The following is a 12,344-nucleotide window of genomic DNA, read 5'->3' as shown; positions in this document are numbered from 1 at the left end:
TCCGAGTGCCAGCCAGTCCCAATTGGGACCTTTTGGACCCTGTCCTGGCGCCAGTGGCACCAGGCTCATAAAGTTGCCCAGTCCCAGCGCTGGAAGTGCCGGGATCATAATGCTTGGGTGGACTTACCTGCAGCAGACCATGCTGCTTACTTACCTGTCAGTTGAGCCCCTGATCCTCTTCTGTTTGGGACTACTTTTCCTGTTGGGTGGGGCAGGAGCCACTCCCTAGGTTCAGAACACTGGAACTCTTCTGGAAAGCAGGAACTCTTTTCTTTCCTAGGCGAGGCTGTGGAAGGAGATACCTAAGCACTACAGGAGGCTATTTAAACCACAACCGATGGATGAATCTTGCTTTGCGTTATTCTGCATTCTCTGCAGCAGAACGCTCATCGTGTCTTCTGCTTCTGATCCTGGGCCTAAGGAAACAAAGGCTTACCATCCTGGAATCCAGTCTTCAGCAGCACCTGTAAAGACAAAGAAAGAACAGGTTAGCATTACGGTCTTCAGTGGCAGCACATCTCTTACCTGGTCCATCGGCTGTCACCAACGCCTCGCGCTGCATTCCGGCATCTGTAAGACAAAGGCTTACCTACTCTTCGCATGCTCCGGAGGTCTTCGCACTGCATTCCGGCATCTGAAAGACAAAAGCTTACCAGCTCTTCGCACGCTCCGGAGGCCTTCGGCGCTGCATCCCGCATCTGAAAGACAAAAGAAGGTGCGTTTAAAGACATTGGGCAACTTTATTACTCACGTGCCATTACTCCTTCCCACGCCGAATCCAGTGGGTATTCCAGCACCCTTCAGCTTCTCTAAAGCTCCGAACTTGTACCTGCAAGATAAAAGGGACAGTCAGTGCGCATCGTGAAGCAGGCTACAAGCGCTTACTTACGTGCTTCCAGGCGCTTCTATTCCTCACGCGGGTTCGATCCTCAACTCTCATCAGCCCGCCATCCGCCATCGTCGGAACCCTGCAAAACAAGAGATATCATTACAAAAGACTTTTAAGACATTTGAAGTGCCCAGAACTTACCGTTCGTGCAGTTAACGACGGACAGCAGTCCTCTGAGGTCAAGAGACCTGCACCCTTATCCAGTGAAGGAACTGGTTACGGCACCCTGCCCCGAGGCAGATGGAGAGCTCGGCGTTCACTTACCTAAGGTGAGGGCGTTAACCTTTGGGGTTCTACAGGAGAAGAGAAAGGGAAGAGGAGAGAGACACCCAATAACCCTAGTTCATTAATCCCATATTTTCTATCTGCAGACATCTTACTCTTTGAGTCAGACATACAGTGCACAGAGGTCCAGCCCAAAGAGCAAACCGTGTGTTACACATCACCTTTGAAGATACGGCATTCACCCAGTCAAGACCGGCGCCTCTGCGGGAATCAGGTGAGCGTTACAGAACGCAAAGCCTACTGCAAAACTCCCACCCCACCCAGGCGCTATGGAAACCTCGGATACCGACCAGCTAGCCCAGTTACTTGGGGAACTAAGAGCAGAAGTGCATGCAGCCCGTCAGGAAACGAATGCTCTAAGAAGGGAACTGATTATTTCCAAGGAGCGAACAGATGATCTCGTTAGACAATTGCTACAGTCACAAGCCGGACAAACTCCGTTACCCGCATCAGGGGCAAATCTTCCTTCAACATCCTCTACGAACCCAGTGCAGATCAACCTACCTGGGAATGTACCTCTGGCTCCGCCCGAACGATTTTCTGGTGACCCAAAGAGGTTTGCAGTATTTATTAATCAGTGCCGGTTGCACTTCTTGTGCCGGCCAGCAGCCTTTCCAACTGATCAAGCTAAGGTAGCTTTCGTGCTTTCGTACCTTAGTGGCAATGCGGCAGACTGGTCGATCCCTCTAGTTAATCAAGATGATCCGGTTCTCCATGATTTTCAAGCTTTTCAGCTCAGTATGGAAAAACTGTTTGCAAGACATTCACAGGGGCAGGCCTTGGACAATGAGCTCCTTTCATTGCGACAGGGTAATCAAGACCTTTTGGCTTATATTGCGTCTTTCAACAGACTGATAGTGGAAACTCGATGGCCTGAGGACAAAAGGATTACGCTGTTTTATAGAGGTCTACGTGGAGAGCTCAAAGATGTGTTAGCCCAAGTAGTGAATCCCCCGCAAGACTGTTCGGACTATATTGACTTAGTCGTTCAAATTGACCACAGACTGCAGAACAGGAAGGCCGATCGTTCCAAGATTGATGCTCGAGTATTTTCCAAACCACCAACTCCTACCAAAGGAGTAGACTCCGGGGAACCCATGCAAATAGGGGGTCTGAAAGGACAACTAACACAAAAGGAGCGGGAAAGGAGAAAACAGCTGCAATTATGCCTCTATTGCGGAAACTCGGGGCACTTTCTTCGAGACTTTCCGGTGAAACCAGCCAAGAAGGCAATAGGAGCTGCAGTTACCAGGGTCACAAACTCTGAGCAGGGAAACAACCTCGCCCGACAAAGATAGAGGTCCTCTTGCCGAGCGTTAAAACCAGTTCCGTGACCTCGCATTTCGTGATACCTATGGTCCTCATTAGCCCTGAACATCCGGATCGATTACATGCGATTGAAGCTTACGTCGACAGCGGTGCCATCGGCAATTATGTGGATCATGAAATGGTTTTGAGGATGAATGTGACTCTTTGTCCAAAGGCTGTAAAGGACGTCATTACTACAGTGGATGGTACGGAGATAGCTTCCGGACCAGTAACGCATACCACCCAAGAAGTGACGCTAGTAAGTCAAGATGGACACCATGAGAAGATCGTGTTCGATGTGATCAAGGCCCCTCAGTTCCAGATTATTCTAGGAATTCCTTGGTTAGAGAAGCACAATCCTCAGATCGATTGGCGAGCAAGAACGGTCCAGTTTCCAGAATGTGTCTCTACTTGTCACCCTCAACCTGGTGTTGCACTGGCAGAAATTTCCTCAGAGGCTCCCCAGTTACCTCCTGAATACCTAGAATTCCAAGATGTTTTCCGGAAGGATCAGGCTAACTCTCTACCTCCTCATAGGTCTTATGACTGCCAGATAGACCTGATACCGGGATCTACTCCTCCTTGTAGTAGAATTTATGCCCTCACTGAGCCTGAGAATCTTCACCTCCGACAATACCTGGATCAATACCTAGCAAATGGGTTTATTCGTCCTTCCAAGTCCCCTGCTTCCTCAGCTTTGTTCTTCGTTACAAAAAAAGAAGGGGACCTTAGAACTTGTATAGATTATCGCGCCCTGAACCAGATCACCGTTAAGAATAGATATCCGTTACCTTTGATCCCTGAACTCCTGGACCAAGTCAGAAAAGCATGCATATATACAAAGCTGGATCTTAGAGGAGCCTACCACTCGGTACGAGTAAAAGAGGGCGATGAATGGAAGACGGCCTTCCGCACCAAGTATAGGCTATTTGAATATCAGGTCATGCCCTTCGGACTTTGCAATGCCCCGGCCGCCTTTCAATATTTTATGAACGATGTCCTCAGAGAACTCATAGATGTGTGTGTTGTTGTTTACATTGACGACATCCTCGTTTATTCTTCATCGGAAACTGAACATCGGAAACACGTGAAAATGGTCCTCGAGCGATTGCGTCAACACAAACTTTTCGCTAAGTTGGAAAAATGTGTTTTCAACGTGACTGAAGTTGAATTCTTGGGATTCATATTATCACCTAGCGGAGTGCGTATGGATTCAAAGAAGGTCGATGCAATTCTCAAATGGCCATCGCCATCCTCCGTAAAAGGTGTTCAAAGCATGTTAGGGTTCGCTAACTTTTACCGCAGGTTTATCCCCGAATTCTCTCGAATAGTCCAGCCCATCACCGCCTTGTTAAAGAAAAACAAACGTTTTGAATGGTCTACCGAGGCGGAACAAGCTTTCCAGAATTTGAAGACTAGATTTATCTCTGCACCGATCTTAAAACATCCTCGCCCAGAACTCCCCTACATCGTTGAAACTGATGCTTCGAGCCTTGCCATCGGGGCAGTTCTATCACAAAAGGACCCAGTAACCAATCAGTTGCATCCCGTGGCATTTTGGTCCCGCAAATTCTCGCCTCCTGAAATAAATTACACTATTACTGATAAGGAACTTCTAGCTATCAAGTCCGCCTTTAAGGCTTGGCGGCATTATCTTCTGGGGCCCGACACACCGTTACTGTGATTACAGATCACCGAAACCTGCAATATTTGAAAACCGCAAAAGCTCAATCCTCTAGGCAACTCCGTTGGGCACTATTCTTTGCCGAGTTTGACTTCATAATTACCTATCGACCTGGTACAAAAAACGGTAAAGCTGATGCCCTTTCTCGGATGGGAGTGGAAGAACATTTGATCAATCCTAAACCTGTACCTATCATTCCCGAACAAAGAATTCTAGGTGTAATCGCCACACAATCCATAGAGGAAGTTAAGGATAAAGCCAGGCTACTGGTAACTCCAGCAGACATACAGAATTGGCATCTGCAGGGAAAGGACTTTACGGTGAAGGACAACCTATTATATTTCCAAGAACGGTTATACCTGCCCAGCACAGATTTACAGAAAAAGGTAATCTCTTGTTATCACGATTCTTTAATGGAAGGACATCCCGGTATGACCAAGACCTCGGAAAAGATCAAGCGCTACTTCTGGTGGCCGTCTTGGAAAAAAGATATCAGAGACTTTATAATGTCCTGTGGAGTATGCGCCCAAAACAAGAGTCAAAAGGAAAAACCACCCGGCCTCTTACGCCCTATTGACATCCCACCTCGCCCTTGGCATACGCTTTCTATGGACTTCATCACCGATCTACCTCCATGCTCGGAATACAATACGATCCTAGTAATCGTGGACCTATTCTCCAAAATGGCGCATTTCATTCCACTCAAAGGCTTACCAACAGCAGCAACTCTGGCCCGAGAATTTCTCGAAAACATCGTCCGACTGCACGGTTTTCCTTCAGTTCTCATTTCGGATCGAGGTAGCCAATTTATTTCTCATTTTTGGCGAAGTTGCTGTCGGTCGGCTCAAATTGATGTGAGACTTTCGACCAGCCACCACCCTCAAACCGACGGACAAACCGAGAGGACCAATCCAACTCTGGAACAGTATTTGCGCAGCATGCTACAACAAACTGAAAAAACTTGGAAAGATATCCTTTGGATAGCCGAATATGCCTACAATAACTCTGTCCACTCGGGAACTGGGAAGACCCCGTTTTTTCTTTTATACGGTAGTCACCCTCGAACCTCGGAGTTGGATCCACTCCAAGATCTTGGAACACCAGCAGTAGACCACCTGCATTCTACAATCACCCAAGCCTTTAAGGAAGCCGCTTCTCACCTTCAAAGGGCTAAAGAACAATACAAGAAAGGAGCAGACCAACATCCGAAGGAAGCCCCCCAATATCAAGAAGGAGATCAAGTCTGGTTATCCACCAAATATCTACCTCTAAAAGGACCACGCACATTCAACCCAAGATACCTTGGTCCCTATTCCATCACTACCATAGTAAATCCAGTAGCGGTCAAGTTGGACTTGCCCCCTCACATGAAGATACATCCGGTCTTCCACGTCTCTCTATTAAAACCCGTGCAACCTCAAACCCGACTAACTAAATCTCCAAAACCTATTCTAGTTGATGGAGAACTCGAGTTTGAAGTCAAAAGCATCCTGGATTCCAAGATCTCCAAATCTAAACTATTTTACCTGATTGACTTGAAAGGCTACGGTCCCCAAGAAAGATCCTGGGAACCTGCAGAATATGTCCACGCCCCTCGGCTAATCAAAAGATTTCATCGAACATTTCCTAACAAGCCCAAACCCCCGGAGAAGCCCGGTTTGGGAGGGGCCTTGAGGGGGGGGTTCTGTCATGATCTCTGCTTCCAAAAGATCAGGACTTGCCCGACTCCCTTGGAAGCAGACCCATAACCCCGGTTCCGAGTGCCAGCCAGTCCCAATTGGGACCTTTTGGACCCTGTCCTAGCGCCAGTGGCACCAGGCTCATAAAGATGCCCAGTCCCAGCGCTGGAAGCGCCGGGATCATAATGCTTGGGTGGACTTACCTGCAGCAGACCATGCTGCTTACTTCCCTGTCAGTTGAGCCCCTGATCCTCTTCTGTTTGGGACTACTTTTCCTGTTGGGTGGGGCAGGAGCCACTCCCTAGGTTCAGAACACTGGAACTCTTCTGGAAAGCAGGAACTCTTTTCTTACCTAGGCGAGGCTGTGGAAGGAGATACCTAAGCACTACAGGAGGCTATTTAAACCACAACCGATGGATGAATCTTGCTTTGCGTTATTCTGCATTCTCTGCAGCAGAACGCTCATCGTGTCTTCTGCTTCTGATCCTGGGCCTAAGGAAACAAAGGCTTACCATCCTGGAATCCAGTCTTCAGCAGCACCTGTAAAGACAAAGAAAGAACAGGTTAGCATTACGGTCTTCAGTGGCAGCACATCTCTTACCTGGTCCATCGGCTGTCACCAACGCCTCGCGCTGCATTCCGGCATCTGTAAGACAAAGGCTTACCTACTCTTCGCATGCTCCGGAGGTCTTCGCACTGCATTCCGGCATCTGAAAGACAAAGACTTACCAGCTCTTCGCACGCTCCGGAGGCCTTCGGCGCTGCATCCCGCATCTGAAAGACAAAAGAAGGTGCGTTTAAAGACATTGGGCAACTTTATTACTCACGTGCCATTACTCCTTCCCACGCCGAATCCAGTGGGTATTCCAGCACCCTTCAGCTTCTCTAAAGCTCCGAACTTGTACCTGCAAGATAAAAGGGACAGTCAGTGCGCATCGTGAAGCAGGCTACAAGCGCTTACTTACGTGCTTCCAGGCGCTTCTATTCCTCACGCGGGTTCGATCCTCAACTCTCATCAGCCCACCATCCGCCATCGCCGGAACCCTGCAAGACAAGAGATATCATTACAAAAGACTTTTAAGACATTTGAAGTGCCCAGAACTTACCGTTCGTGCAGTTAACGACGGACAGCAGTCCTCTGAGGTCAAGAGGCCTGCACCCTTATCCAGTGAAGGAACTGGTTACGGCACCCTGCCCCGAGGCAGATGGAGAGCTCGGCGTTCACTTACCTAAGGTGAGGGCGTTAACCTTTGGGGTTCTACAGGAGAAGAGAAAGGGAAGAGGAGAGAGACACCCAATAACCCCAGTTCATTAATCCCATATTTTCTATCTGCAGACATCTTACTCTTCGAGTCAGACATACAGTGCACAGAGGTCCAGCCCAAAGAGCCAACCGTGTGTTACACATCACCTTTGAAGACACGGCATTCACCCAGTCAAGACCGGCGCCTCTGCGGGAATCAGGTGAGCGTTACAGTTCTATAGGTTTGGTGGTGAGATGGTGTAATAACCTCTAGCAAAATCCTGGAGGTAAATCTGCTGCCTTACAGCCAAAAATCTGCAAAATTGGTAAATTACCACCAGCAGTAATTCTGCCGAAATCCCGTCCTATTGACTCCATAAATGGAGACTAACACTGCCATACCACCACTTGTGATCCAGCACTAATTTCTCCAGAACAAAAGGCGTTAACTGTAAAACCGTTTAGAGGTATTCTACATATTAACCAACGGAATACCGCCAAACACACTGTAATGAATCCCAAAGGGCGTCATTATCAGTCTGGCCGTAACACTGCTGGTGCTTCCAACGGGTTGCTGCCAGACTTGTAACATTTTACCTTTGCCTTACTTCCCGGTGCTTCCATGGCAACCCTGCATTTCGGGGCCGATGCGCTCGGCATGTCAGACCTGCTGGGAGCACTTGCTCCGGCAGGTAGAGTTGTAGACTGCCAGTCCAGAAAGCGTTCTGGGTGCCGGTACGTTGCTACTGATACACCTATTTCACGACCAGCAAACTCGTAATCAGGCCAATGGTCCTGATTACAAGTTTGGCGGTATTTCGTCATGGTATACTCCCAAACGGAATTAGTGTTACTTTATGTGCGATGGGCATACTGTGATGTGAAGAGGCCAGATGATTCTGACATAATCAGATGCCTCGCTTATTTCTCATTTTGGGATCACATATGACTCCATTGGGAATTGCCATAAACATAAGGAATTACCGTATATGGTAATATCGTATGCAGAAGCAGGGAGAATTGAAGAGTTTCGGTAACAGAACTCATAGTTTAGGGGAGTGGTAAAACATGGCAATTTTTCAAATGCTGCTTTTTTTTTTAACCATGAACGCTGTAAACTGAGAAGTCAGATATTACACTGGCAGCTTGTAGATATTGTGCTAATGGGACAGAGGGCCTCATTACAACTTTCCCGGTCCACAAACAACAGAGCTGGTAAGTCTTCCGGCACCGTTGTTTCCAGACCGGCACAGTACAACTCTTGCCGTCCCGCCCACCAGGACTGGACCTGCCGGGCGGGATGGCACCCGCTCGCAGAGTTCTCATGGAAGCACCGGCACCGTTGTTAATGCGTTGGGACTCCATGGGAATGGGTACTAACAAAATTACCAGCGCCTGACTTTCCGGCCACCGGACCTCGGAATAGAATAGCCCGGTGGCACCGGGAAGTCAGGCGCTGGTAATTTGTTTTGGGTCCGGCGGCAACCCGCCAGACCTTTAATGAGGCCCAGAGACTTTGAAGCACCTGGTTGCAATCTGCCCAGCTTTAGATAACTTGCGTTTGCTGTATTTTAGCACTTTTATCCATGACCTCTCCTTTATCTTCACGGAACACTTTTGGGAAAGGATTTGGAGTGGTAACTGGACTACTCTGACATTTCTTGTTTTACGCTTTCCAAATAGAATTCATGAAATACAAACATAATTTTAATTGAAATATAATATGATAACGAATTCTCTTTTTTGTTTGTAATTGTTTAATGGATTTTTATGAATGTTTGTCTTTTTTATAAGAATATTGTCTTTGATTTCTGCTATTTATGTTCTATTTACTTCTGTAATGCTTGTAAAAACCATGAACACAATAAAAATAATTATTTATAAAATGAATGCCAACCTTGAAATCATGTCTTCCATTGAGGTTTCCCAACAGAGAAAATGTAAATTGAAAGGCAATCAATCATTTTATAACACTTTCTTTTCAGAGTGTAATTTTTTATTATATCTTAATTAAAAATAGCCGTGCCACCATTACTCTGCAAATCCACTCCGATCTTCAGTGAGTCACGTGAATATGCAGTATACTTAGAGAAAGTTGGGCAACTTTGCTAATCCTACTCTACGGCTCAGCTGGAGATAATCAATTGATCGCATTGGCAAATTGCTAGCTAGGGGTTATCTCTCCGGCCAGGGACTTGCATAACTTGAGTTGCTCTGCTGTAGTGAGGCCGAGTTATGCCAAGTTGCAGTTCAGTAAAGTTACCTGCTGTAAGGCCTTGAAGGTTGTGTAGTCTGATTGAGAAGTAAGTTCAGCTTGTGGTTTAGGGTTAGCTGTCATAGGTAGGGTTACTTGTGCAAACCACCGTGCCCCAGGGCATCATGGAATGGAAAAGTGCAGGAAAAGCAACTGCCCGTGATAAGGCAGGGGGAGTGGTGGAAGTGAACAAGCCCCCACCCCTCCCACACGACTCACCCGCACAGGTAGAAGTTGAAGACTGGCTCGGTCACCAGGTTCTGCTGCGTAAGGCCTTGCACGGTCAGTGGTGGCGCCGCCAACCGACAGGCTCTGGTAGGCCATTACAAAAATCCCATCGAACTCTGTATAGTAGAAGAAGGATCCGGGCTCGGTCACACTCAGGCCGAGCTCCTGGTTGGTGATCGCCAGGCCTTCCACCTATAGGAAGTACAGAGAATGATATATGATCAGCACAGCTAGAGCAAGCAGGACTAGATGTCCTGGGTGTTAGTCTTAGCAGTGCACGGTGGTGGCACAAGTAATGGTTGCTGAGCTTACCATAACTGGCCAATTTCAGAGTTTTTTCGGTTTTACTTGTAACCATAACGTCCCCTTAACAAAGTTTTTTCATTGAATTTCATAGGTTTTTTTTAGTACAATTTAACCATAACACCCCTTTAATCAAGTTTATTCAATTAATTGTATAGGTTTTTATTAGTACAACTTGTGCATGCTATTTTCCTTCAACTCACTAATGTCATACTTACCCCGATATACATTTTTAACACTTCTATACACTTTTTACAATGTTAACCACTGTTTTTGCATCTGTCGACGTCTGCGAATGTCTGACTTCATCGCGGACCTTCCGGACAGTGCCACATGAACAAATCGCTCGCACGCAGCATGATGAGGTGTCCGCAAACGCGTCCGCTTTTCACAATCAGGTCTGTGCTTTGAGGACAGTTCAGAACTGCATTTTCTACTGATCTAGGCACTTTCAAGCTCAAAATGTACCCTTATAAAGCTCCTACATCTATACCTAGTCATTATCCATTAACAATCTAGTACAGAGCACATACTTGGAAGAATATTAGCAAAACTGCTATTTATCTTAAAAATGGCATCAGCTTTTGCCATCCCTCCTCCCCCAGAGCCACCACCACCACCAGCTGGAGCACCTATACAACAATTAAAGCGCAGTACTTCCAAAGACAATTATTATATATATATATTACAGGGCCTACAGTAGCGGCTCTGTAGTTATGGTTAAGGTGCTCAAGCCATAGGAAGAGCACTTTTTGGGCGGCTTATAACTTCGCCCACCCAAAAAAATCCTCACGAAACTTTGCAAAATAAGTATATGGCCCTGTCAGATCAGTCCTGCAAAGTTTGGTGAAGTTTCGTCAAGGGGGGTACCAAAATGTGTGGTTTTTCCCATAGATGCAATGGAAAATAAATTTTGCTCACGTCTACAGACCAAACCGTTGGACGAATTTTCACCAAATTTGCGGCAAGAGTGGTGGCTTAGTTCCGAAAGCGTGCTTTTGTAAATGTGGTGTAAATCCGTCCAGTGGTCTTTTTTAAAATGACCAAAACCAAAAAGTAGGTTAAAAAAACATTAGTGATATCTGGGTTCGGTCCACAGACTCACTTCCCTGTTCGGGCCGCGGACAGGCCTACGATTGGTCCTGAGGGCGGCATGAGGTCCACAGACATTGGGCGTGCCCTCTGATTGGATGGTGAAGAGCGTGAGGTGCGTCAGATTTTTGGAAACGCCCGCCATGTTCGATTCGTGGGCAGCCATCGATGTCCGCAAACATTGCAGTAAAAACATAGAAAAGACACAACATTGCACTTGTCAAACCTATCAAAGAATCTGTGGGGAGATGAGGGGTGATGATATGGCCTTAAAAAGGCAAAAAAACAGGCATGTTTGTTCTCTGATGTCCGTGAACTGTACGGGGCAGTCCTGGGATGTTCAATGTTCGCGGCATCTATGCGTATTTGTGCATTACAGGGTTGGTAAAAAGCAGTTTCTGGATGGCTTATCACTTTGGCGCCACTCAATGAAACTGCATGAAATTTTGGAATTTAATTTTAGACCTGATTCTGAATGGCTTTCGAAAGTGTGGTGCTGCTTTGTCAAGAGGGAACAAAATTAGAGGGGGGGGGGGGTACCAAAATATTGTAAAGGCATATAAATGTGGTGCCATTTGACGAATCTGTACAAAGATTTGCAAAAAGATTTTAGATCTAGATATGAAGTGACATGTGAGCGACATGGGCCCTTCCATTCTATCGGCCCACTGCTTCCCCCCTAAAGTAGGTGCGCAGGCCCTGTCTTGGCTTGGATATGCTGATGACACGGTCCTTCTGGAACGTACGCCAATAGGGTTGCAGAGATCGATTAATGCCCTGGTTTTGTTCGCACACAACAATAATCTGTCAACACTGGTAAGACTAAAGTTCTGGTCATTGCCGTGCGTTCCAGCCAGGGCGGGGGGGTTCTCTTGGTCCATGAATGGGAAAAGGTTGGAGGTGGTAAGACAATACAAATATTTGGGTTTTCCTATCTGTAGCTCCCCATCTATAGAAATTTATAATCAGCATGTCTGTTCTAAGATCCATAAGAAATGGTTTCTTTTAAAAAAAATACGTCCGCCTCAAAGCAGGGTACATTTATGGACAGAGAGTCTTGTATTGGAAAAGTATTGTGCCTGGAATCCTCTATGGGCTGACCGTGGTGCCAGGTCATCTGATGAGTTGGATGACTCGTTTAGAAGGGAAAATACAGCGCTCCATATTGGGGGTTCCACAGTCAGTACCTGTGGAGGCTATCCGGTTGCGAATTGAGTTTGCAATCAATAAGATCGCACAGGTTTACGCAGCAAAGCATTATGTAAATCACAATTCTACAAGCCAAGGAAAAACCTGCAATTTTTGGTCTTATTTGGCTGCAGCCGATACAGGTTGCTGCAACAATATTTACCTATTGCCGATGCAAGAGGACACAGCCT

The sequence above is a fragment of the Ambystoma mexicanum genome, chromosome 13, assembly GCF_040938575.1.
Source record: "Ambystoma mexicanum isolate Mex_15411 chromosome 13, UKY_AmexF1_1, whole genome shotgun sequence".
Classification (NCBI taxonomy): Eukaryota; Metazoa; Chordata; class Amphibia; order Caudata; family Ambystomatidae; genus Ambystoma; species Ambystoma mexicanum.
This window is presented reverse-complemented; position numbering follows the sequence as displayed.